The sequence below is a fragment of the Myiozetetes cayanensis genome, unplaced genomic scaffold (assembly GCF_022539395.1).
Source record: "Myiozetetes cayanensis isolate MyiCay16 unplaced genomic scaffold, myiCay2020 scf15, whole genome shotgun sequence".
Taxonomy (NCBI): domain Eukaryota; kingdom Metazoa; phylum Chordata; class Aves; order Passeriformes; family Tyrannidae; genus Myiozetetes; species Myiozetetes cayanensis.
This window is the reverse complement of record NW_026087159.1, coordinates 4,243,466-4,271,349: the sequence shown is the minus strand read 5'-3', so window position 1 is coordinate 4,271,349 and position 27,884 is coordinate 4,243,466. Positions and strand designations below refer to the sequence as shown.

The 27,884-nt window shown below is 44.3% G+C and overlaps 1 long non-coding RNA gene across 2 annotated transcripts in view; it reads left to right on the top strand.

Annotated features, from left to right (window-relative positions):
- Window positions 1-27,884, top strand: part of LOC126637438 (uncharacterized) — a 52,083-nt gene that overhangs the window by 9,311 nt on the left and 14,888 nt on the right. For both annotated transcript variants that reach the window (XR_007628328.1, XR_007628327.1), the window contains exons 2-3: window positions 1,167-2,545; window positions 26,739-26,972. This is a non-coding gene — a long non-coding RNA (uncharacterized LOC126637438). The remainder of the gene's footprint in view (window positions 1-1,166; window positions 2,546-26,738; window positions 26,973-27,884) is intronic.

Below are 27,884 nucleotides of genomic sequence, written 5' to 3'. Positions count from 1 at the left end.
ATGCCAGTGTTTCACCACCCTCATTGTAAAAAACCACCTTCCTTATACCTCATCTCAGTCTACCTTCTTTCAGTTTGTTGTTTCTTTTAGTTCTTTTAGGTATGTTGAAGTGCTGCCCAGGAGCTCATATTAGGTGGAGATAACTGCAGCGACATGGTCTGTGCTGCAGTTATTTGGGTGCTCAGGGAAGGGTTAGGGTTAGTTAGGTTTAGGCTGTACAGAGAGCACCCAGTTAGTATCATTTTCCTGAGCATCCATGGGGCAGTGCCAGGACCTGCTGTGCCAGTGGGGGATCAGACCTGAGCCCATGACCAGAGTGCTGGGGCACACAATTGCACTCGACAGCAGGCACAGGCCTGAAACCATGTTATTGATTCCATTCTTCTAGAACTGGGATAAAAGCAGCTGAGAAACAAATCAAATTATCTCTACTGCTCCCAGGAAGTCAGTCATCTCTGGGATATTTTTGTTCCTTTCAGGAATAAAGTCTGGTCAGGAGGGAACAATAGAAATGTAAAGACAAATAACGCTCTTGCATAGCTGTTCCAAAGCAAAAAGCCTCCTGTGGGTTAGGTGAGGACTGGGAGGAAAGCCTGTTCCCTTGCCAGCCTTGCTGCCTGCTCATGTGTAACATTATTTAGGTTGCACCAAGTTTTGTTAGATTGGTGCATCCTTCAGTCGCTTGGGGATAAAAGCTCTTGCCCACAAGGCCTACCAGATGCAAGGAAAATGCTTTGGGATTTTGGAATCCGAAATGGATAAAATATCAGATAATTATTTCTCATTGCACTGCTAAGGAATTTTAATAAAATTTGATTGAAGAGGCAGGTATTAGGTAAGCTGCTGTGTAAGAACATCAATTAGCAGAAGAACAACAAGCAGTCATACAGTTTGAGGTTGTTAGCAACTCTTGCTAGAAATATCTGTTGAAGAATTTCAGGAACATAAGTTGCCATGAAACCTACAATTCTCTTCTTGGTTCTTTTGGTAACTTTCTGTTTTTATAGCCATGGGTAAAAGAAAAAAAAAAAGATTAATGTATCTGGTTTTTAACAATCTATCCAGGGTGTGGAAAAAAACCCTTCCTACACTTTGCCTTTCAATTCTGCAATAATAAATTAACTATCACAGTTTAAGATGCAATTGTTGTTCTTTTACATCTCCAGACTAATGCATCGTGACACCTCGATTACAGGAAGTGTGGATGGCTTCTCCTGCCTCCTCTCTTCTAGGTAAAAGCCTGTGATCACATCAGGGGAATGTTCGCCAGCTGCCTGTGCTGAATTTGCCCGATTTCTACACCAGCAGCCATGCTCAGGGTCCCCAGCTGTCCCCTGTACCAGTGGAGGGAAAAACACAGGGTACATGTCCCCTCAATACCGTCAGACCTCCCTACTGACATCTTTGAAGATATAATGCTTCTATTTGTGCTCCTGTGTACCTGCTGTCCTTAACAAATTTAAAAAATAAGAAGAGGGAAATTGCAAAGGCACTGGACCGAAACACTGTGGTGTGCAGTCAGAAGTCGATGCGTCCATGTGCTACAGCCGCGGATGCTGTGTAAGTGAATGGGAGAATACAACCCACAGCTGTAGTGAGAGTAATGAAATGTTTTGTGACTGAGGCTGTCTGGCCCGGTATCTGCAATAATCAAATCCTGGTAAGGCAATTTAGCAAGTTGTGGGGATTTTTTTCCAACAGAAAACAGTTGGTTGTTCTTTTATTGCATCAGCTGGGCTGTGCATTCCACCCACTCCCTCTGGCTGCTCTGCCTTGGCCGAGCTCTGCTCTCCTAAATGCCTGCTCACCACAGCTGGACCTGCAAGGCTGGGCTGCCACTGAAGCCATCCTGAGCGTCATGACTGTCTAAATCCCTGAGCAGAACTGCTGAGTTTGGACACTCCCAGGCTTAGGCAAAATTCCTTAGCCCACCTCCATGAAAACATGATTATTGCCATTAAATACACCCTGTGATACACCATGTCTCTGCAATGCTCCCTGATGAGCCCATGCACCAAACCTAATGGCTCCTGCTGCAGCCAGACACCGAACTCGGCTGTGGAGGCACCACCGCGAGCTCAGCTCCCACCACTGATGAGGGGTCTGTGAAGCAGCCTAATGATTTTCTACGGGTCTGAGATCACGGTAACACCATGAGAGTCGCACAAAAAAAAGAGATGTCTCCTTCCCTTCCCTCCCACTCCCTGCAAGGCTCATTTTGCAAACTGCAGCTGCTGAAAATGGAAAGCCAGCTAGAGCAGCAGCACTCCGACGGTGTTACAGAACCGGGATGCTGCAGCAGAAATCTGCAGATGGAGGATGAACATGCTGGGCTTCCAAAACACTGTGTTTCGGTGGACTTATCTCCCATTTGTGAGACAATAGACTGAGGAGCCGGTGGCACCACTGCTACGTGGATATGGTGACAGTGCCCTGTCTCCTGCCAGCACCACCAGGGACATGCGTGGCCACATCCTGCTCGTGCACCTGATGGCTGCCACCCTGCAGCACTCTGTGCCTGTCCCCAGGCTTGGCTCAAGACCAGGTGAGTAGCTGGCGGCCCTGGTCTTTGGGTCAGTGTATGAATCCCCTCCTGCCCCATCCAATCACTACCACCTCCTTTGTTGTTTGGCCTCTCAGGAATCTTAATGTAACCCATAATATTTAATGGGTTTGCTAGTGATAATGTAATTTTAAGTGACATAGATGTGATAAATCGCTTCCACACGTCACTAAATTCTGTTTCTAAATTTTTATGTATTTTTGATAGGCCAATTTATCCCTGCTGCAGCTCCAGCCCATGCAGTCAATGGCATTCCACTGGGGGTGAATTTTGTCTGCTATTTACAGTGTGTGCTTTTAAGCAGTGATTGGTGTGACAGTGTGATCTGTACAGCTGTCTCTCTGTATTTATTCTTTTGCCTGTAAGTTTGATTTATACTAGCTTCACAAAAAAAAAAAAAAGCTCATAGCTTTACATGTGAATGACTTTAAATAACTGATTAACGATTATTATTAGCAATGCTATAATGGAACAGGGGTTGCCAAGTCTGTGGGCTTGGCTGAGCAATTGCAGGTAAAGATGTTGTGTGTCCCTCTCCAACTCTAAACCTTTTCTGAAGTTTCCTTTATAATTGGACTGTGCCCTCTGGGTTCAATCTGACTTGATGTGTCTGACATGAGGTTCACGGCGGAGCTGCCTGTGAGGGGGATGTCTGATGTTTGATGGCACCGCACGGGTACCCGCCGGGAGCGAGGGGTGCTCTGCACCAGCCTGCTCCTGCTGGGGAGAGGAAAATCCACACCCCCAGATGACAGTGGTGACTTGCAGGCAGGCAGGCAGTGCTCAAGTGCTCTGCTTGAACTTGTGTTGTACTCGTCAGATTTGTTTTCATGAATTCTAAGAGCTTAAAATGGTGACTCTCCAAGGCAGAATCCTTTCAGGCTTGTGTCACATAAAGAGCCCCTAAAGCTCTCTTTATAAAGCCTGCTCTCTGTGCATGACTGCGGCTGCAGAGAGTTGTCTCCTGCCCCTTTGGGTGCTGATTCTGCCTAATTCTTTATTTATTTCATTATCTCCAGGGATCTCCTGGAGATTATTGTAGGAATGTAGAGATGTGTTAACCCCCTCTGCTTGGCTTTGTGTTTCTTCTCTACCTCTGGACTGACAATAGCAGATTCCTGGTGGCCAGGAACACCTGCAAGCAGCAAAGCTCCCATGTGTCCCTGTGTCCCGGAGATAGCACAGGGATGGGCTCCTTGCTGCTGACCCTTGTCATGGAGAGCAGCAAAACCAGCATTGCTTTACACTAACCTGCCCCAAGGTGTCAATTAGTATCATTCAAGCAGCAAACTCTCTCCCAACAGAGTAGCTACTACATGGTTAACATTTTCCTAGACTGAGCCTTCTGAGAAGTTTATTCCAGTGTTATCCTGCTCGAACTACCACCTGTGGTACCAAATAGGAGGAAGGATGGCTACGTCAATGAGATGTTCATGTCCTGTAAGAAGAAGGAACTTGCAAGCCAGGAAGTGTTGTGTGTGTTTTCCTGAAGGTTTAAGTCCTGAGTGTGTTTGTTTTGATGTGTTTGCAAGAGGGGAACCAGAAGCAGAATCAGAGGTGTTCCATTTTCCCCAACATCAGGCAGTGCAGCCATCCAGCTAGGAGTATCCTGGCTGTTTGTCAGATTTGTCCCTATCAAAGTCATAGGAAGGGAGTAATATGGTGGTGTGTTTTTTTTGTTTGTTTGTTTGTTTGGTTTTTTTGTTTTTGTTTTTTTTTGTTTGTTTTTTTAATAAGATGGTAGTGCTTCAAAAGTAGTAGAGGATAAGGCAAAGTCTGGGAATACAAAACATTTTTATTGTAGTTATTATTAATCACAGCTCAAGCAGACCTGCCTGAGAATCACTCTTGTTATTTTGTCTGCTTTCCTCTGGTTTATGTTCCCTGAGTAGAGTTTGATTAAAAACTGTTGCATCTCATTTTGCTCACAGGGGTTGAGGTGCTGTGTCGCTGTCACTTGTCTGCAGCCAAAATAATATGACACATCATGGAAGAGGCTGGATATTTGCTACTGGTTTTGATCTTCCTCAAAATATCGTTTTCACTTTGTGTAGCTAAAGAATAGCCGGCCTCCTGCCGTTTCTATTCACTTCTTACCCTTGAATAATGAGAAAAAAATCTACCTGCAATAAAAGTTCAGCTTATGTTGGGGAATTTTTCCAATACAGAAATAAAGCACTTTAGGAAATAATGGTGCCATTCTCAGATAAACAGATATTTTTGCTGGTAACTTCATGAATAAGGGGTAGCAAGGAGGTCAGCTTTAGTTGAACTCATGCCAGAACTGCTTGGCCATTCAAAGTCTTTGGCCTTTCACGCTTTTAAAGTTTTGGAGGGTTTTTTTTTGAAAATACTTTGAACTCACACAGATTTTACCTTCTTATGTCTGAAAAGGGCAGAATTATTACAGATGTAACAGTGTGTCTGTGGTATTTCAATAAATGTATTTTCCTCAGGGCTGATGGATTCCATGTCCGTGCAATCAGCAGCACGGGAGCGGGCAGCATGTGCCAGGAGAGGCAAATGCAGGTGGGAGGGTCAGTGTGGACCTCTGTGCTATGGAACTGTTCATGTTTGTCACCAGTCACAGTGGTGCTCAGGAAATCTTGCTGTTGAGCAGTTTGTCTCTTTCCAGCCCTGGGACCCTTTTCTGCTCCCCTGCCTGCCCTGGCAATGATGATGAGCACTGGCTCTGTGGAAATGGGGATGCCAACCAGGTTGCTCGTGAGTACCACAGCTGTATGAAACACACACATTTTCTAGCATGACACTGCAACCAAACATCAGCTCAACTACTTTTTATTATTAATTTCAAGCTCCAGCTGCTGCCTTGAAGCATTTTGTTTTGCTATTCTGAGAGTTGCTGCTCAGAACAAACAAAAGAGAAAGAAAAATGAAAGCAAAGCCCCTAAAACTCACTAGTAAGGTAAAGTCTAGCAAGGATGGCTGACTGTGTCTAATAATCCATCAGGGTGACTCATCTGTCAGCTACGAAAATGTCATTCCTAGAAGTTTACTAAAGCTTTTTAAGGTCTAAGTAGAGTTTACTGCTCATGGCAGCAGCACTGTGTGGCAGTGTGTGGTGATGGCACAGGAGCCAAGAGAAACAGCCCATACCATGCAGGAGCAGCACCAGGAACGTGGGCTAAATGTGTATCAGCCCAAAGAATAGGGCCTCTTTCAGTCCTGGCTGCAGAGGACAAAGGCAGTTAGTGTCTGGGTATTACTTTGGCCAGAGGAAGCCAAAAAATCCAGCAGTATGGGGGTCTGTCTCCTGGCCTAAGAGCAGGACCTGCTGCAGGAGGGTCCTTGTGTCTGCTTTCACACAACATGGCTTGTTAATCCCTTACTCCTGCAAAGCTTTGCTCAGTCATCTCTGCAGTACCAGTGTCACAGTGGAGAAGACAAGGTACCTGCTGGGGATGTGGGGAGAGCAGGGACCAGCCCTCTGGCTTGCACTGTTCTTGCCAAAAGGCAGTGAAGGATATTCAGCTCTAACTCTGACTGTTCTCTGCCAGCACAGGCCCTTTCCTCCCCAGCTGGGCTCTACCTGGCCAAAGCAGGACAGCTGTGGTGTGGCTTCATGGGAGATAGGGATGAATGTGCAGAGGGCACGAGGGCTCCCACTGAGCCCAGGAGCTGCTGCATTGGTCCATCTGGAGTAAACTCATACTAAGGGCTTCACAAGCAGTAGTACAAGGCTATTTATCACCAGCAGATACTCACTCTGTGCCTCTTGCAATGTCTTAGTCACCTTCTCCACTCTCCATTCCAGTGACTTTCCCTTTGCCCTCAACTAATCCATCATTTGGAAACAGCCTGTGGTGTATTTTCTGTTTTAAACTGCCGACCTTCAGACTTTGCTCCCGTGACAGCTCCCAGTCTGCGTTGATCCCTTTTCCCTTTGGAGACTATCGATACATTCTGATTTTGAAACAGCTTCATATAAAACTGGAGGGAGGTCTCAAATCCAGATCAAGCTTAACATCCACAGCCGATCCCCCACATCCACAGCCTCTTCCCTCCTGCAAGTGTTAAGCCATTCTTTTCACTCTGCTGCTTTGTGGGGCTAATGAATTTGCTGCTGCTATTCCCTCTGATGAGGGGATGGGAACAGTCACAGAATTGCTGTGAAAGGCTTAGAAATATATGTAAGTGGTTTGGATTTCTCTGTGAAATCTGAATTCAAATCCCCACTCTCTGTAAAAAAAAAAAAAAAAGAAAAAAGAAAAAAAAAAGAAAAAAAAATAAAGAGAGAAACACCAACACTGAAGAGTAACAACTTAAAAAAAAATCATTCATAGGGAGTCTGAGGTTTTGCTGCCTTTATCTCTAGACAGGAATGTTGTAGCATTGCCTACAGAGCCTTTCTTCTCTGCATTAGGCGAGCGAGGAGATTTCATTTCATACATCATTTACAATGGAGTGCATCAAGAGCAGAGTTGGTGCATATTAACAGGGATGTGGGGAAAGAGTTGGGTTCTTTGAAAGTTTCAAAGCATCTCCACTGAGGAGGGGAGCCCAGGCTGCTGATTCCTTTTCACTCTGTTGTAGAAGCTGTGTGAACCAAAAGCCCATGAAATGGAAGGAGGAGAACAAAGGCACTGAAAGGCCTATAATATGCCAGCATTAGTGGGAGCTGGAGTAGCACAGGGGTGGTGTAGCTCTTCTATCTCTTCTTGCTCTCCTAACTGGCACCTGCCTTCCTGTATATTCGCACTGGAGTGAGTATACAGGGTCCTCTCTGTACTTGGAAAGGGTGGTCATGGGTTGGGAGAATACGAGGAAGAGCTTGTCCCCCTTCCTCTCCAGCCCATTTGACCAGCAGCTGCCCATAATCAAGCTTTCTCCATTGCCTCCCACTGTACTTTAAGCCAGGTCTTCAGATCACTATAGTATGGTCACCCAATGTACTCATTAAAAAGTGTTTTAAACAATGATTTGGTTTAAGAATGAGCATTCTTCCTTGTTAAATAGATTTGAGTTGGTTTTGATTTCTTTCTGGAATTTGCAGGCATAAGATATACTTCAGAAAACTGGAAATTGTAACGCTTGATGAGCTTCAAAACTAGATCTGGGGATGCTGGTGTTGTATCAGGGGGCTGGAGCTTTCTGGAAAACACCAGGCACCACAAAAAGCACTATGAAAGTTACAAAACTGGCAATGAAATGGCCATGTCTTCTCCCTTCCCTTGTTACCATGCTGTTTCCCCCTTTGGCAGGAGCTGCACAGGCCACTCTGCAAGAGGGAACAGGAAAGTCCCCAATGCCTTTTGACACCCATGCCAACATCTTGCTGCCTTCCTCATGGCTGGAGAGAGAGCCTTTGGGCAGGGAAGACTTTGAGTCTTTGTGCATAAAAATCCTCTCTGCATGCCATCCCTTGCCCTTCCAATGGAAGACCACCTCAGCTGTCTTGAATTTTGTTTCCAAGTGTCTGGCAGAGAGCCTTAAGGATAATGCCAATATCAAGGACATCTTCCAGGACTGTTGCACTGGGAACACAGTGATTACCTTATCTACCTGAGGTTGCTTTCCCACCTACACAGCTGCAGGTCAAAGGATTGGGAAGAGATTTAAATAGGAGTTCCCATGGCTCCTGAAATTAATACAAAGTCTTACTTGGCTGAGTTCATATAAAGGCTTTCCTGGCTGTTATAATATTCATCACATTCCATTCTAGTGGGTCACCTTAGTGCTAGAGTACCTGAAGGAGGGCAGAAACAGCAGCAAAAATGCCCACATGATCGGGAATGCCTACCTGGACTCAAATACCTTCAGGTTTGTTCAGTAATTCATGTTGAACAGAGATGTTTCCCTGGATTTACAAAGTTTATTTTCAATTTAACTGTTGACTGGTACTTGCTCAGAGTCTGTTTCCAGAACTAGTGACGTATTTAAGTCACTCAAGAGACATTCAGCTTGCACCAGGTGACTTATACAAGGCTGGAAAAACCAACCATGTCAGGCTGCAATTTTTGCCCTGTTAGAATTAGGAAATGGAAACTTTCCCCATCTCTCCCCCATGACTGTGCTCAAAACTCCACAATCTATTTTCTCTCACTCTTCACCTCTTCTCCTTTATATTGGCTGCTTTGCACCAAAAGTCCCACAGTTACATGCACTTTGACACTTGCATTTCAAAATGCATGATTGTGGAGTTCTGCCAATACCAGCAATTGATCTGGTGCCACAGACCAGCTTAATTATTCAAGGTCAGTCTCTCTCTGTCTCTTCTTGTCCAGGGAGCAGCAGCTATGGGGAATAAAACTTGAACAGTCTTTAAATTTTAATCATAAACTTTAGTAAGTCACAGATTTGTTTTGCTGTATGTGGGATTTTCTCTATTGTAGTTCCTGCAACTTTTTGAGCCTCCCTGCTCAGAGCATGCCTTTCCTCCTCAGTACAACACTGGGCTTTTGTAAAGCACGGTATTTTACACTGCTATTTAAAATGCATAAGTTGTGTGATCTAAGCAGTTTCCAGTTCACTTCTGAGCTCCTGTAAAACGTATCCCTGAAGGCATTTCAGCTGAGCAACTAAGAAGGTGAGGGTATTAGAGGTTGTGAAATGGCTTGTCTGCTAATTCTTTCTATGTGCATCTCTTCAGATAAATCTCCTGTGACCTCCTACTACAAGCAGAACATTAGTTAAGTATCTTCTTGGTAATGGAGTGTGCTGGACCTGATCTTATATTATACTAAGGACTCTTCACGCTATCTGGGAAGATGTTTGCCTTCAGGGGGGATAGGAGAGGTGTCTCTGAAAGCACATGAGGTGCAAGTAACTTCAGTGAACAGTGCTGGGCTGACTCAAAGACCCTGGTCCAGCCCTGCGGCCGGTCATGGGCACAGTCAGGCTGGAGCCTCCCTGGGCTGCACTGCCTTAGGCCAGCTCTCCAGTCACTCATGAAGGGGTAACAACATCCATTACAACAGCCTTGGGCATGCTCTGGATTTCATCTGCCCCAAGCTATGGACAAACAAAGAAGCCTCTGAACTCCTCAATCCATCCCTGAAACAATTTGGAGAGCTGACAGAGTCCAAGGAATTATAATTTTAATAACAACTCTTCAAAATAATTATTCTGTATTTTAGAATAGTAATTATAATAATAAATCCTTGAAAAGAATGGTTTTAAAAATTAATAATAATAATAAATCCTAACGTGGTGGAGAGGCAATATTGCAAGGATGTAGGAGGTTCAATCACCTTTGTCTGCTGGGATCATTGAAAGGACAGTTGTGGGAAAGCAAGTTATCTGGAGTTGTTGCACAGGGTTACAGTCATACTGATATTGGGAAAAGCAGCCTCCAGCAGTCAGTGCCACAGCTCCTGTGCTTGGGACAGGAGCTGGAAGCTGCGACCACAAGGACAGTGCCAGACCTGCCTGAGAAGACTTCTGCAGAGGTGAAGGTGGGGATTGAAGGCACCTGGCCAAGAAGCAGCAGTGAGGGGCAGGGCTGGGCTGAGGATGCTGGGGTCACCCAGCCTGCTCACTGTCATGGGTGCTGCCAGCTGGCAGAGCTGAGGGGTGGCATTTCTTACATATTTTTTTGTGGGGAAATAAAGCCCAGCAATCTTTGTTAATTTTCAAACTCCCGGCATGATTACAGTATCTCTGTTTTACAGCACCCAGCTATTAGAGAAAAGCACTATGCAAGTCAATTAATGATAATGTCTCTTTCCTTGAGATAAAATAGTTCATTCTTACACCCAGCCGGGATGCACAGCAAGGCGAGCTGTGTGCTGCCCTTGATGGTGCGGGATGAATAGCAGCGCAGAGCCGCTTTCTTCCGGTGCAGTTGCTGGCTTTGTTGCAGATTTAAAGCAGCACTGTTTGAAGCTCTGCCTCTATAGCTGTGTTGTGTTGTCCTCCTTTGTAATGAAAACTTCTCCTTTTTCATCATTTTTAATTTCAAAACCTTCAGGGGCTGGCTTCCCCAAGGCTACATCTCAGTCTGTGAAAAACAGGGTGTCTGGCTTTGCTCTTCCTCGCCAACCCAATGGCCAAGGCTAGTTGCCTTTCACCTTCTATAACAATGGTTTATAGCTCTTGGCTGGTGTTTACCCAGCACCTTGTCTTACTTTAAAATGTATTTCTAGATGTGAGGCCATTTGTTCCTGAGCTGAAGCACTTGCTGGTAGTTTGGGGGAGGTTTGTTTACTGCAGTAACCAGCTTGCTTCGTATGTATTCCCATCACTCTCCCTTGCTATAACCTACAAATCTCTCCAACTTATTCAGCTCAATACTGGAGATGGTTTTTGAAGTCTTCTTTAAAGTATAGTGAGTGCCCTTAAAAATTTTCCCGGCTTTGAAAGATTCTACCTGTTCTAATGCAATTCCCTATTTTAAAGATAGGGAATAAATATCTTGGGGATGGTTGGCTCACATACAGCTCCTATCTCTTAAAACATTAATGGTCCATGCTGTTTGATTCTTTTTGAAAGTACTCCATTCCTGCTTTGTTTATTTAAGTTCTTTTCTCTGCTCTGGGACTTGCCAAATGGAGTTGTGTGTCCCCCCACAACCCCTCCGCTGCCACCCTTTCATTCACAGAAATCAGTGAGATGTAAATATGGCTCATTTAGTTTTAGCATTGCCAACTTTTGTTTCAAAAATCAGACGTAAGGTCCCTTGAATTTTGAAATGGGTTTCAGAATCCTTTGTTGAAGAAATAAATTCTGAATAATTTCTGGTTTTGCTTTCTGCATTTTGTGCCTTTGAAGGTTCACACTTCTGAGCCTTCATGTACAATCATAAGAGATTGAAACTTGCTTTACTGTTAATAACTGCTGCATCCCCTGCAATCACACAGCTCCAAAAGGGAGCCACTGTAGGAAATGAGCCAAGTCAAATACTGCAGCTTAATAAACTCCTAAGACTTGACAACAACAAATTTTGCTCCTAAAAATTGCCCATTGGTTTGCCTACAGCAGCTACGAATGCTGGGAAAATGCTGGAACAGGGAGCACCACGACTGCGCTCAGGGCTACGAGATAAAATAAATCAGGCTGAGGGATGGGGGCATTGCCTTCCACGCAGTGGGATCGGGGATTACAGACATCAAATTTGAAGATACCAATGAATTGGTGCCCTGAAGGGTGTATTGGCCCTTAAGGGGTTTATCAAAGCTCAACACTACTTTGTGTTAAAGCTGGTCTTTCAGCCCTGGAGCCAAGCTTGGGCTGCTTGAACCTCCCAGCAACACCCCTCCAGTTTGCCCACAACTGTAAATCATTGGGCTTATTAGCTGGAGCTGTCTCTCCTATATTAGTGTCATTTTAGCTTGTCGTGTCCTGTGGCAGGTATCCACGGTTGTTTGGCTGGCTATGACTGATGTCTTCTCTAATTCATGTCATATGTCAAGAAGAGAAAAGCTGGAGGAAGAGGGAGCTGCCCTTGGCCAGTACAGGGGGCTGGAATTGAGACCCTGCTGCTGCTGCTGCTGGTTGGGGAAGGCAGGGCTGGGACAGATACCTGAGCACCTCTGGGGTGAACACAGCAGTAAAACTTCTGCTGGTCACATATTGATGGCATAGTTTTGTTGTAGGTTTTGCTTCTAGCAGCTTCTTGTGCAGAAGGCGAGCAGGGGCTGAACATGAGATGAAGATGATTTGGTCTGTCAGAAATATGGACTGTTTTTTCTCTGCTGTTGGGATATGTTGATGACATTACACAGATGGTCAGGAGACAAAGCTCGGGATGGCTGTGGCTGGTCATCTCTGCCCCATGTCTGGGTGATGTTGACAAAATTTTCACCAGCGAAATCTTCCTTCACATATGGACCAGTACTGACATCAGCAAGAGAGGGAGACCAAACTGCAGAGACGTGGCAGTTTGTAACAGAAGCATGTACAGGCAAGGGCTTAATTAATCAGATGTTATCTGGGCAGCAAGGGCTGGCAGGCAGGTCATCTAACCACCCAAACTTCAGTCAGTGCACCAGAATCCCCCCTGTTCTTTTCTGCCTTTTGAGCCTTTTATCCTTCCAGTCTGCAAGATCTGAGATAGTGGCACAACTTTTCTGCTTTCTTCCTTTTTCCCTTACACACAAGATATATATAAAAATATATATAATTTATAGCTAACGTATACATAAAATAATATTCTGTCTAAATACATGCAGACACACACGAAGCATGTTGCAGAGCCTGTGGGAAATACTGTCTGCAATGGAGTTTGCTAATTATAGCAGCTCCAATGGCAGCTTCCCCCCTCCCTTCCCAACAGCAACAGAGATCAAAACCTTTTTTGTTTAAAATATTTACTGTACAGCTTGCAAAGCTTTAATCAACGTAACATGACGTTTCCTTGCAGCAGCCAAGTAATAAATATGCAATTAATAGGGAATTGAAATACACCCATTAGCTGTTTGCAGAGGCTCCACTTCCCCACTGTAAAAACGCTTTCAGAGCATTTAATGCTCTGCCTACAGTCAGCCGTGCTGCCGGAGCGCAGGGAGCCAGGCGATCCCCCTGCCTTTTGGTGGGGAGGGGGATGAAGGGTTTCAGAGCAGCTTTGGGAAGTTTGCAGTGGGAATCACTTTTGCTCCTGCTTTGGTAACCGTGAGAAGCGACATGGGCGGATGGTGAGGCGACAGCTCCACCCATGATTTATGTCTCTCCCGCTTGGGAATTGGGCTTTTGAGGCTGTTGGTTTTGCTTCAGTAAGTGTGACTCCGCACAGCTCACAGGTCTGGGAATGCTCTTTTCCAGTGACTTTGTACTTGCCTGGTGCCGGGCTGGCAGCAGGGAGCAGGGCTCTGTACATCCCTGGGTCCTGTGGACCTGAGGCCACAGCAGGGCTTCTCTTGAGCTGGGGAAGCCCTTGGGCAACTCAGTGCTTGCTGCATGGACTATAGCCATGGCTGTGTTCATTCTGCAATGGGTCATCAACTAAGTTAGCATGGGCTTTCTGCAATTTATGAGTTGCTTTCAAAAATGTTAACTTCCCACCATGGTTGTAACACCTGGTTCTGTCTTGGGTAGAAGGAGACAGCACAGAGGTGGCTTGAATAAATGATACAAAGTGGTAAATTATATAGGGCATAACCATCCACTTAGGAGTATTCTCCAAACCCTTGTCCCACAACTAAAGCCACAGAGTGAGACGAGCCCAAGCTGAAGCAACAGCCCTGGCAGCTTTGCCTGACAAGCTCCTCATTGGTGGGGCTGACCATGTTCCCTGTGGCCACATTGCTCAGCACTGCTCCAGGTTGGGTTGAATGATGCCCAGGAGGGTGTCAGGGCACTGGAGCTCGTGGAGCTGTTCTGAACACAGCCAAGAGCAACAGCCAGACACTGCTACCCAGCAAAGCCTCCCCCCTGCACGGGGAGGAGGCGGCGCAGAGCCGTGTGCCTCCCAGCTAAGCATTAGTGAAGCTTTTTAATCTCTCACTGTGGGATTTCTTTTTGCTTCAACATCGTGCCATAAAGTATTTCAGACAAGGTGACATTTTCCATCTGCATAAAGTGCTTGCAAACAGTGTGAATTTAACTTTTATTGGCCTGATTTAGGGGTATGGGACTGTGCATAAGTCTTGGTCTCTCAACCTATAGCCCTGCACTTTAAGTGATGAATTAGTCAGTAAAATAAACAGGGCATTATCTAGCTGTACACACGTCTGCATCTTCCAAAGAAAATTAAACCGTGTTTGAACGTACAAAAGCTAATGACAGTGAAATCAACTTGGCTATAAATTAACCAAAACTCAAAACTAATCCCAAACTTTATGAGAGCTTGAAATTGCTCTTCTCCTGGAGCAGAAAGCTTAGCATGTAAGAGGGTAATGGGTGACCATGCTGAATGGCTGCATGGCTCTCTGTGCCACTCTGTCCATTCATCTGTCTGTCAAGGTTCTCACCACTCCCCATGAGGTTTGAGCAGTGGATGGGGGGAGATACTGATGTTACTGCAGTTCCCATTCCCATCCCCAGGTGCTGAGGGAAAGAGTGATCCATCAGTTACCATCTGCAGCGATCGACAAATGTTGATGTCTTAATGGTAACCACCATACCTGCACCTGGGGTGTGATGGAATACTGAGAGAGACATTAGTACCCAGGCTGGCAATGTGATTTTATATTTCATTTAACCCAGAACACTATGTACTGCAATGTATACATTTGTAACTGCTCCCCTGATGGTCTCTCTGGAGTATTATAAAGATTTATCATGTAGTGTTTGGTCAATACTAAATACCGTGAAATGTCAGTAGAGCAGTTCTTGGGATTGCTTGAGCAGTAAATAACAGAATCCTACAATATCCAAAAAGAAATGAGCAAGTGAGCAAGAAACCTTGGAAAAACAAAATGAAACAAACACAATCCCTAACCTTTAGGAAAAAAACAAAGCAGGAAGAATTTTATTATTAAGTCCTCCTGAATTTTATTCAGGTATATGAATATTTGTCATGTAGATGCATTGAAAAGCCATCTAGATCTGGAAATGCACCACCATAGATATTTGGGGTCAAGCACCACATCAAGTTTTCTCTATTTCTACCCTCATGAAACCCTTGCACCTCCTGCTTCGTGACCCTGTGGCAGCAGCTGTCTTAGGGTTAGTGAGACAGCACGAGCATCCTCTGCATTCTCCTCTCCAGAAACCTGCCTGAGAAACAGCAGCTGTTTCGTGGGAGGTGGGGTGGACAACCCCTCCCAGTGCTGACAGGTTCCCTCCTAATCACTCCCCAGCTAATGGTGGGGATTGCTCTGAGAAAACCTTCTAGGATTTTTTTTTTTACAGGTCAGAAGTTGGCTACTGCTTAAACATATGTTCCTCTTTCCCTGTCTCTGACTCGCAGAATAGCTGCTAACTAACCAAAAGACAACATGGTGAGCCAAGGCTATTAGTGAATAATAATGCCATTTGCAGGCAGCAAAGGCTGAAAGGCTTCCAGAGCAGTTAGCAGTCTGCAGGCATCTCCCAGAAATGCATGAGCAGAGCTCCCGTGCATCAGCCAAAGAGCAATTATTCTTGGAAAGCACGTCTGCCTCATGCTTTAAAATCTTTTCTGGTGTCTTGAGTTTTTAAAAAAAATAAATGTGCTGAAACAAAGCAGAGAAACTGGAGTAGAGGACTTTACATGCTGTGAATGAACATGACTTCAGGTATGGGCACCCCCTGGCACCCTCCAGCTCCATGCTAGGTGCCCCACAGCAGCGACAGCCAGCTGGGGTGAATCCAGGATGAGCAGCCTGGAGCCTGGCCTGGAGAAGGAGGTGGCAGCCAGGGGTTCCCCCCTCTCTGGTCTTCCCAAGAGCAGAGATACAGGCAGCATGCAAAGCTCTGCAAAAATTGCATTTTTACAATGAACTTCAGTCAAGCAGCCTTGTTTGTTGTTGTTTATTTTTTTCCTTTTGGCTTTCCTGTGTTTTTTTCCCCCAAACATCTCATTTGTAGCAGAAGATTATATTCCTAACGGGGTCTTTCTGAGTGCAGTATTGTACACAGTTCTGCTCTTTAAAGAACTAGCACGGATCCTAACAACTCTCCAGGCAGGAAATCTGGTGGGAACTCTGCTTTCCTGCTTACTGATCTATCGCTGAATCCAGCGATCCCACTGAGCCCATCAGTGCAGCGCCTTGGTAGCAAGTAATGACACAGGGAGCCACCAAAGGACTCTTTTATGGTCCAAATTTGTTAACTTCAGAGAATATTTCTTTTGCAACATTATTATATTTTTTTGGCAAATCACCGAGAAGTTTGCTAGTTTATGCCACAATTTTATTTATCCACCATGGTGCTATATTTTCCCTTTAAATTACATATTTCAGTTCCTACATGAGACTTACTGTCAACATTTGTGTGTGTATGCTGTTACATCTTTTATTTTTTTGGTTCACTTATTTTAATTATGCATTTTATTTTAAGTACATTGTTTTATGACATCACTTGTTAATTCTTCAATTATAACTCTATTCCTCCACTGCTCTGCAGTGTGCAGTAGCCTTGACATGCTGTAGGAGTGTGCCACAAACAGTGGGGAAAAAAAACAAACGGCCTAAAGAACCAAAGATGCATCACAGACAGTTCTGTGCTACTAATTACATGTTGTTTTACAAGTAATTGGTAAGAAATTACCTTCTTTCTCAGTATTGTAAGAGCTTTTGTAGTTTGCCCCTGGGCCCTGCCAGGAGAAGCCTGCTGCTCCTGCATGGGCTGAGCCCATGGCATGGCCATCAGCCTGGGAGCAGGTGACACTGTGATTTCCATGGATCGTGACTGGCAGGACCCTTGGGGTTATGCTGAGACATTCTTGGAACATTGAGCACCTCATGGCACCACAAACATCAGCACGGGGACTGTGCCAGGCTGACAGCTGCTCTGAGAAGGTGCAGGTTAACAGCAGGTGCATTTAGCCATCACCTCTTAGCTTCCTCAGCTCACCTGCCATTAGAAGTCCATGCTCCTACTCTTTCCTTTACTCCTACACCAACTTACCACAATCATGCTTTCCATCTCGCCTCGGCTTTAGGGCAGCAGCTCCCCATCACCCTTTGCATCTTCAATGAGGAGATAAAACAGGTGGGCTGCATCTCCTGCCACCAGTCCCACCTGAATTTCAGAGGAAGTAATTAAAAACAGCCCAAACCCCAAGTGATGCAGCTGCACAGTTAGTTACAGGTGTGATGCTGAGCACTGTATCTGTGGATACAGAAGGAGTCAGGTGCACACGTTTTGACAGATGGATGAAAGGTGTGTTGTGGTCTGCAGATGCAGATCTATCGAGTGGCTCACTTTCAGCTTGGAAAGATAATGTCCTGTGTTCTCTCTGGCAAGGAAAGGACTGGCACTGGCCTTGTGCTGCCTGAGCAGTTGGCCAGTGCAGACAAAGGCAGCACTGCCCGATGGTGTGTGCAGGTTGGTGTTAGGGCAGTTGGGTTTTGAGTAACTCCCACTCAGCTTTGGGAGACTAAAAAGAGTGATGAAGAAGTGCCCAATTCCTCTCATATGCTGAGCCCAGAACTGTGTGTGACATGTAGCTGTGCACATCTTCTATCATCTTTTTTATCAAACAAATCCAAAGACAGCCTGGAAGCTGGTTTATAACACTAAACTGTTCATTAGATAGCTCAGACAAAGCATGCCAGGGGTGTCACGGCATGTCCAGGTACAAAATGGTTTCATTTGCAAATCCATACTGTTTACTAATTTGGAAAGGATGTGCGAGTTGATGGCTCATGTTTCTGTTAGGAATGCAACAGTTTGCAACCCATTTATAACAAAAACCTGAAAGAGAACTGAAGATGCTGAGACTCCCCATATATTGCTGCAGTTTCTCACTTGTTTTACAGTAATTTGATGCTGGCTGAACACAGTAGTCAACCTTTTTTTTTAACTCCTGCTTGCAGGGTAGAACAGCAGGGATGATAAACCTTATGCTTTAGTTCAGAAATAGCACACATCAGTGAGAGCGACCAGGGTTGCACCACGGGACAGAGGGGCTTGTGGCAGCTCAAAGCAATAGTGATTACTGAGGTTTATTACATATACAAGAAAACCATACTGCCTGCCAGAAAAATTGTGTGTTGGCCAAAAAGACTTTAGGTTTTGTTTGCTTTTAAATCCTGGCTCAGATATAGTTTTATATCCTTTGTCTCCTGCAAACTCTGTTCATTTTAGAGCTCTGAATTCCTTGGAGTCCTCAGAGCCTGAAATGGAGACTTTCATGAACACTGTGATGGTCCTGCTCCACCTGGAGCTGTCAGTGGCTGGAGTCTGTGTCAGATGAACACATGTTTAGGTTGGTGTTCCTTCCTAAAAGGCAAAACACGCAATACAAAACTGGCATCTCACAAGTATAAAGAAACCTGTGAAATAGCTACTTGAGGCTGAAAGGGAAGTACAACGAGTGCATGAAGGGGAAATCTCACTCTGGTCACTTTAAATTGTATTTGTGCCCTAAAATGGGGAACAAAAAATCAAGAGTAATAGTGACCTTGCCTCCTGTGTAGTCTCACTGTGCTTGGGCTGTGGAGGACCAGCTTTGTTCTTGGGGCAACACAGTTCTGGGGAAAGGTAAAATAAACCACAGCACAAGGAGCATGGAGAAAAATTACTACAGAGAAAACTAGCACAGGATGAAAGCAGCACTCAAAGTCATCTGGGTGCTGGATAGCATCTGTTTTTGTGTATACAGAAGGAAACATAGCATGAGAAATAGCTCTGAAGCCACGCTGGATGTTTATTGCACAAATAGGACTGGACAAAAAAGAGCAACACCTTTTCAGCAAGGCTGTGCACAATGTGCATGACTCGTGCTGACCACATACCTCAAAAACAGCGGGCAAGCACCTTCCCTCTAGTAAACCATGTAATCTCTTTCCAAAATCGTGAAGCCCAACCTCAGAGATCACAGGGATTTTGCTTGATTAAACTCCAGAATAAATTTAGAGGCCAGGTTGTCTGGCTGTTGTAGCAGCAAATGTGGGAAGAAGAGCCTTGGGCTATTTTCCTTGACATGGAAAAGTTGCATGACAGATCATTTGATGTGTTGATTCTATTTTTTAAACATTGCCGAGCACAGACACTGGAGCTGGCTGCAGCTCAGCCAGCCATCAGCTCTGCCCCGCACAGTCCAACACTTCTGCCTTCCAGGGCAGGAGCTGTGCCTGGCCCCGTGTCTCTGCCGGCAAGGACTGTGCTCCCACACGGGCAGGAGCATCTTTTCTCAGGTGTCTTCCCCACACCCAGCAAAAGCCAATAATAATCCCTGTGTTACTCCATGAACCATTTACATGAGCACAGCCAGCCTTTGGCACAGCTTCGTGCTAGTGCTGTAACAGTAATGGCCCTCCCATAATGACTGTGCTGCCACCAGCTAAATCTGCTCCACAAATTATCTCACCTGGCTCACAGTTTCCAACTCATCTGCATGGGGGTCAGCAGGGTGAATAGTCCTGCAAGACACATGGCCCCAGGTGACCCTGAAATTTCTGTGGCATACTTTCTCTTTCCAGAGAAAGTACTGAATCCCTTTCACTTGTCACAGTAAATGGAACATTCCATTGGAGCATCACTGGCTCATTGTCATGGGTGACACCTTGGGAGGGAACCTTTCATGCTGGGAAACTTTGCTGAGCTCTTCTTGCATTTCATGTGCATGAAAGGAGACATTCTGAGGAAGGAGTTTTTTGGGAGACTTGAAGTGGCATTTAGCTGCTGGGATCTCTCTTACCGGTGTAAGAGGAATGTGTGAGGACAAAAATGAGCCCAACTGTCAGGTCCTGGGAAAAAGTATGCTCAGAAACAGGAAAAAAAGACAAAACTATACTTTCTGCTGTGTTGCTGATTTTGTAAATAGTTTGAAAAGGAAAAGCAATTCTAAACATTCAAGGTTGAACCTTTGGCTTTGTCAGATTTTCTTTTCAACACCCGCACTTCAGAGCTTGCGGACAGACCTTTAAAATTACACAAAAGGGTAATGTTGAAGTGCAGAGACAGCTGAGAATCTTCCACTTGGAAGTATTCTCCAATCTGCACTTCCTGACAGAGGCAATGGGAGATGGCAGATGGTAGGTGGTATTTTGTTTATCAAAACAAGGACTGTGGGATCTCTTGAGGTGCTGGAAAAACTATACAGCTGAAGTGAGAAATTGTCTGTGTGCACTTACCAGCTATTTCCTCTGAACTAAAAAACTTCTTCTGTTTGGTGCAACTTGCAGGAAAAAATGAATTTAGCCAAGGAGAATCAATAGGGAGGGCAACAGTCTTGTGCTGGGTTTAGAGGCAAGGTCACCAGGGCTGCTCCTACCATCACCAGGAAGCCCAGAGTTTTGAGTCCAGAAACCACCACTGAGGGTTGGAAGGGCCTCCATGCCAGGAGGTAACATCAGCCCCACTGAGAACCTCAACTCCAGTCATTTCAGACTGTACTTTTCAATGTGCTTTTTTTATGTTCAGGTCTGTGGCATCCAGAAAGTGTATGTTCTCATAGTCTGTCTTTAATATCTAAAATATTCAGAGACTATTTAAATGGAGAGGCTGTAGGCCTGTTAGGTTGGGTTTTTTTCCCACATGAATATTGCCAGGTTCCATAAGAAATGTGTGTTTTCCATAATTTCTAAATGCCTAACACTATCCCAGTTTTGGCATAGAAAGGGCAAGTAATCTAATTTATTCCTTGCATGCTCCAAACTCCCAAATAACTGGGATAGCTGCAGCAAAAGATGAGGTGCTCAAGATGCTGCACAACTGTAGCATCCTCATGGGAGCAACCTAAAAACTGGAGGTAAATGCCTCTCACAGAAAATAGTGTGAATTAGCAGGGGCTTCCCTTACAGTGGTTTTTGGCTGCTTCCCTCAGTAGAAAACACCAAGGTTGTTAGGTAAGTAGCACATTACTCTACATACCAAAGCAGATGTGTACCCAAACAGATGTGGTCATTCTGCCACTGGGGCAAAGCCAGAGCAGCTTTAGGGATGAGAATGGAGACAAATAGGAATAAAGAAAGGTATGGGAGGAGAAATGGAACCTTAATGTTGCTTTTTCTTTCAAACTGATCTGTACACATGTCACACAGTTGGATGTATGAATAGTAAATTATTCTATTCATTTCTCACTCTTGATGAACAGTAAATTAGTCTAATAACATTTACTGTTCAATTCATTGATTGTCAGAGGGAGATTAGAGGCAAATAGCTTTTAAGTTTTTCCAGCTGCAAACATTAGAGTTGTCTAAACTTGTGATTTTTGACTGTAATTAGCTGCTGCTCTGCAGCATCCCCACCCCAGCTCCATCCCCACGGTGCAGGCACACCCCCAAGCCCTGCCCAGCCCTACTTCTGCCAGCTCATGCTGCTTCTGTGGTGGTAGGGATCCCAAAGGGTCACTTCAGCGAGCTGAGCTCCTGCAGCAACTTTGAGAAAGCAGGTAACAAAAATATGGTTTTTTTAAAAAAATACATTCACTGAAATGGCTTAGCAGCGCTGCAAGAACATTGGAAAGCAGAGAATAAACCTGAGAGCTGTGAGGCTGAGGGGGTGCAAGGGTGGGTGTGTGTGCGTAAAGTCAGGCTCTGCACGGCATGAAAAGCCTCACTGTTCTGAGTCTGGAGGGTCTGAAGTGCTCTTACACAGGAGGACTTCACTGAAGTTGCTGTACCGACACCAGTGGAATACAAGTGTGTGAGCGAGGAGAACAAGGCCCATAAAACAGCAGCCGAGTCAAGTGAATTTTAGATGGATGCCTGCCTTGTACCCAGTGTGCCTCCTCTTTGTCATCCTCCTGCCCGTGGCTTCAGCTCTGCACTGGGATTCAGTCCTATCTGTATGAAGGCGCTGCTGGCTATTTAACAGACATAGAATTACTTGTAGCCAAAGGAAACCATAAACAGCAGAATCACTTCAAACCTTGCCACAGCTTGGAGGTGTTTATTACCTTTATCTACACCCTCACTGTCCTTTTCTTTCACAAGACTAAAGAAGTAAATAAAAGGAGTCTTCTCTTGCTATGCTAGTCAGGTTTTATCTCTGTTAGAGGCATGTTGTGCTCACTGCAAGCTGCAGGTGGGCTGAGGCACTGGTGCTTTGGGGAAATCATCCTCCTGCCAGCACCAGAGCCTTGCTCAATCATAGAATCCTAGAATGGTTTGGGTTGGAAGGGAGATCACCTAGTTCCAACCCCCCTGCCATGGGCAAGGACACCTTCCACCAAGCTAGGTTGCTCAAAGCCTTCTCCAACCTGTCATTGAACACTTCCAGGTGTGGGGCATCCACAGTTTCTCTGGGAAACCAGTGCCAGAGCCTCATCACCTTCACAGGGAAGAATATCTGCCTAATATCTAATCTAAATCTCCTCTCTTTCAGTTTAAAGAGCATTATCCCTTGTATGACCTCCCAAGGGGAGTCATTACCCCTCATCCTGTCACTCGAGGTCCTTGTAAAAAGTTCATCTCCAGCTGTCCTGTAGCCCCCTAAGGTAGTGGGAGGGACTCTGTGGTCTCCCTAAGGGTACATGGGTACCCTGGGTACCCTGCACTGCTGCTACAGGCTGGAGCAGCAAGAAGAGCTGCTGGGGAGTGCTCAGGAGAGGTTCCTGGCAGAGCAGCTCCTGGCTCCTGGCACAGAGGGGTGTCCATCCAGCCCTGGTGCAGGGACAGGCAGGTGAGCTGAGGGCATGGGCAGCCACTGGCACAGGTGGGGCTGGTTCAGCTGCTGGAGCTGCACCTCCTGCTTTCTAAGCTTGTGGGCTGTACACAGCAACAAAATGCCACTTACCATATTTCAGGGAAATTGGTTTCCATCAGGAAATGGAAATCTGTTAAAACTCTGTGTGCAAATCGTTGATTTTGGGTGGAATATTCCACTGGGAAATCTGAAAAGGCATTTCACTGACTTGGAACACTTCGGGTTTGGTCTATATTTAGTTCCAGGCTCACCTGGGCTGTCGGCATTTTCTGTGAGCAGATCTCCATTTCCAGGGGCATGGTGTTGGCCTTGCTGAGGCTGACTCATCTCCAGGGTTTGGGCATGATGGGAGGGGAGCACAGGGTGCAGAAGCTGAGGGGAAGAATGGCCCCACGACTCCTGCAAAGGCAAACAATACCTCAGCTGCAGACAGGCATTAATGTCAAAGCCAGATCTTATTAAAGGCAAGGCTTCTAATTTAAATTTCCCTGAGCATTTGCTCACTTCTTGTTTTGCTTCCTCTTCTTCCCCCTAGAATGACCCACAGTAATGACAAAATATCAGAACTTGGGGGAACTGGAGTTGACATTGTTTGGATGGGGTCAATTTTAAAGCTTTACTGTTCATGCCTTTCTTATCCTATGGTTTTCAAATAGAAATATACACATACCTTAACAACAAAAGACTATAATGACTGCATTGTCACCAGATAAAACTGTACTAAAAATAAATAAATGCTGCAGTTTAGCATGATTCAGTAGGCAGGGTCTTTATTATTCTCCCACCATTGAAAGGAAGATTCAATTTTAGCATAATACACTCCATCTCTGTAGCATTCCCTCATTTGACTGGGGCTTCTTTTAGAGTTTCTATCTGCTCATGAATGCAGAGGGTTAAGAATAACCACTGGTGTGAGTGTTGTGGTCACTGATGCATGTTTTTAAGTAGCAGGACACAGTGAAGAATCTTGGTTTAAGTGTAATAAAAGTGAGGTCCCGATTTGTTAATGAGGAGCATTGTCTGCTGCAGACACTAATTTCACTACAGGGTGCAGTCTTCAAACTTTTCATTCTAATTAGAATGCATTTCCATATTCTTTATCAATTTCTTCCCTTATTGAAATCTTCTCAAATGACCTTTTTTTCTTCACTTATGACTCATCCAAAGATTTTTATTTTTCCCCAAACAATCATTCAGATGCAACTGCATTTTTCCAGTAAACACGTTAAAAAATAAATGACCTTGCCAGCTCATGCCTACACAGTGGGAGAAGGGCATTAGCAGTGCAGAGGCAGCTACTAATAATACATGGGAAAATTAAGTATGGGAGAAGACCATCTTCTTCTAATTCCTTGAGCATTTAATTTCCAAATGCCCTGCAGTAGAATGTGTCTTGAGTAGGAGCTTAATGGCTGCCAATGGAGTTCCAGCAGTGGGAAAACAAGTCCCGACAGAAAAGGGGGCATTTTATGCACATAAGAAAATAGGTTATCTGCTAAGGAGGTTTTTTTTTTTTTTTCTTCAGTACTCCACAGCTGTGTCCAGTTCCAATTTCTATAATAAAGTAAATTATTAACTCAAGTTGACGAATTGGTTGGTGTTGGTAATAGGCTTTCAAAATGATTAGTGATATATACTCATTACCCAAATTAAAAAGCCATATTAAAAATAAGGAGAGGAAATGTAGCAACATTATCAAAGTAATAATTTCTATTTAGTGCATATCTTTCCTGAACTTTGGCAAATGCTGAATTATGCAAGACAAACACTAATCTGAAAGCGTTCTAATTAATGATGGTATTTCTTTGCTATCAAATTAAAACCAACACATTCACAGTGCATCTGACTTAAATGTTATCACAAGTTCTTCACACTTTGAGGAAAATTGTTGATATGTTTGAAAATATTATACCTACACCCAAGCTACCAGGCTTGAGCCATGTTCTTCCCTTGCAGAATAATTGTTAATGGGAAAGACCTATATAAATCAAAGTTCAACCAAACATTTGTTTTGTTATTCAATCATCTCAAGGATAATAATAATAACAACAACAATATAATAATAATCAAAACAAACCCCAGAGATGAGTATCTTGACTTCAATTAATCACAGTGCTTTGTAATCCAGGGTTTGCTATGGTTTTCACCAACTAACAGAATCAAGCAGTTGCTTTCACTTTAAAGATGCTTTATAGATGAAAACACATTTACAAAATTTCTCTCAGAATAAAACAATAATCAGGTAGCTAATTAAGCACATTGTAAGTGCTGAGCTTCTGAGTTAAAGACCTGTCCAGGCTGCAACATCGTTTTTACTTTATTATTATATGCAGAAAGCTAATAAAAATATAATTTTGAAAAAAAAATCACATTAGTGATTTGCCAGAGTGAATATAGATGTCAAAAATGCTAATGCAGAGAAGCTGTCAGGAGTTTAAATAGATTTTTCACTGACTTGCCGTTCTTAATTATAGCTCAGCACCCTGTACAGGTTAAAAATGCCGGGTTCCTTCGAAACAAACTATGAGCTCCTTACCATCTCGTCAAATTCTCCTTCTCTTCCTTTCAAATGGATCAATCAGATGCCAACACATAACATTTTTCATTTACATCTTTTCTTAAGCTTCCTTATCCACTGCAATTATATTTTTACCCAAACCTATCCTGAAGGGGATAGAAGAGATTTCATGGAAGAAGCGTAATTGGAAATTGAGCTTGTTCTTTCATGGGCTTCTTTTATGAGAAAGGATAACGTTTTGTGTGGTAGAAATTCAGCAGTTAAATTAGGGGGTATGCTGGCTACTTAGTTAAATAATCTAGAATAATCAGGTCAGGAGGGAATAGCACATAGCTTTCACTTAATGTTTTGTATTAATTTTTCAGATAATGTAATTCCACGTACTAACCAAGCATTCAAGAGTGCATCAAAAAAGTGCTACGAACTGGAGGATTGACAGGTTGCTAATCCAATCCTCTGACAGTCACAGGGTGACATGTAAAAGAGATCCTTTGTTCTTTAAGAGCTGATTGAGTTCCATTAGTATCCATATTCAGAGCCCTGGGCACAATATTAATGCTAATACCGTTGTTACGGAGATGGAAATCCGTTAAGAATGAACAATAATCAGCTCACAATATCACTGGACATATTCATGCAGCTTGTAGTGGGGTGAGATCCGATAGCTCTAAACCTTTCTAAAGAGAAGACGAAAATCCAATTAACATCTTCTGTGTAAACCTCCTCAGCTACTTTCACTGGAGATGACCTTGGGCAGCTGTGTTGCAATTTTGCCAAACCTCAATTATGTCTTTAATTCAGCAGTGTTGTTGGGTTTTGCCCAGACAGAAGGCCTGGCTCTGCAGCCCACCCCTCCTGCTGGGTAGGACTTGCTCGCACAAGTCACCTCAGCAGCCTTTGGCATGTTCTGCCCTGAGCTGCAACACAGACAGGCAGCAAACAGACTCAGGGCTTTACACATCCCTGGGGATGTTCAGGCCAACTGGCAAGAAAACTCCTTTTCTCTTGGTCTCCCAACTCCTGTAAAAAAACTCCCAGCTCTTAAGTCATAGAATGGTTTGTCTTGTAAGGGACCTTAAAGATGATCTGGTTCCAGCCCCAGCTGTGGGCAGGGATGCCACCTGATGTGTCTATTCTGGGTGAGACAGGTGGTGAGCCCTGGCAAAGGGTTAATCACATCGTGCTGATGACGGATATGGTGAGGAGAAGAGATGCCCCCATTCAGGACTCCTCTCCAGCCCAAGGTTCAGTGGCAGATCAGACCTTGCAGCACAGTTCCCTGGACTCAGGGTTGTCCCGCCTATATTCAAAGGAAAATACACTCCTTTAGAACGAAGTTTCCTTGCAATCAGTTTGAATTGAATCTAGAAAACTCTAATTATCAGCAAAATTTAGCCTGATGGGGGAAAAAAAAGGAGTGTTTTTCTTCGTGACAGGATATGAATTTACCTGCAACAATTGCAGGTAAGCAAACATAAGTTTTCAAAGCCTGTCCTCCCTTTCTCTTTTGTTTTTGACAAGAAGCCTGCAATTAAACTAGAAGATACTTCATGACAATGAACCCTCATCCTGGTGGCCCCATGGCTCAAGGCTTCCACAGGCAACATCCTCCATCGCAAGGTCTGGTCCTAATCACCACGAGCAGGACTCTGAAAGGAGCGAGGACCTTGATGGAAAGAAGCACATTCATTCCCAGGACAGCTTCTGGACATTAAGCTTTTCCCTCTTGTAACTGAACAATCCACAGGAAAAGAGGTAAAAGACTTGTTACTGACTATGTTAATGCCACAGAAATGTTCAATATGAATGTAAGTTGTCTTCAATCTGAATCTTTGTTGCAGCTGCTGTCAACACCACAAGTGAAGATCCCAAAATATAAAGCATTTTGAACTCACTCTTTTCATTTCCTTTTCATTATATGAGGACGATACTGCCTTATCTCAAAGACACACTTGCATATTTGCACTCTATAATGGAGAAACAGCACTACATACAGGTCCCTAAAAGTAAACACCAAACTCTGTAAATCTTGCATATAATTAGGAAATTTCTTCTGGATTTGTTATTTTTTCCCCAAAGCTGTTACTGCTTGATTTGGCTGTCATCTGTGTCACTTCTATGGAAAGATTTTCTGCGTTAGAAAGGGAAAATCAGAGCAGCAAGCTAATAACTTGTTACAATAGGGAGATTTAAGGAAGAAAATAATGAAGCAGAGCTGCTGACAGCACTGTGGTAGCTGTACCTCCTCCTTAAGCGGAACCAGTTGGGATCACCCTTTGTTTTAGAAGGTCTCTCTTAGAAAGAACCCACACAAACCCTGGACCGGATGGACACAAACATCCTTCAGACTGAAGAAAAAACAGCTTCCCCCATAAATATCCCCAGCCCAAGACCAAGGAAACAAATTTGGTATCAACTTCATAGCTTTAATTTCCTAGTATATTAATTTTGGCCATTCAATCTCACTGATTTGTTTAGTCCATCTCAACTGTGACCTTGATTCGATTGCTTAATTGGCTTAGCAAAGCCTGGATGCATCAGCTCTGTAAGGCGCTTGCTTATTCTTTCTTGTAAGACCTATACAAATAAACAGGACTTATTTCACATTAAATGTCAGTCAAGCCTAGAAATCCCAGGCCAAAGATAATCTCAGGCATATGGAGGGCA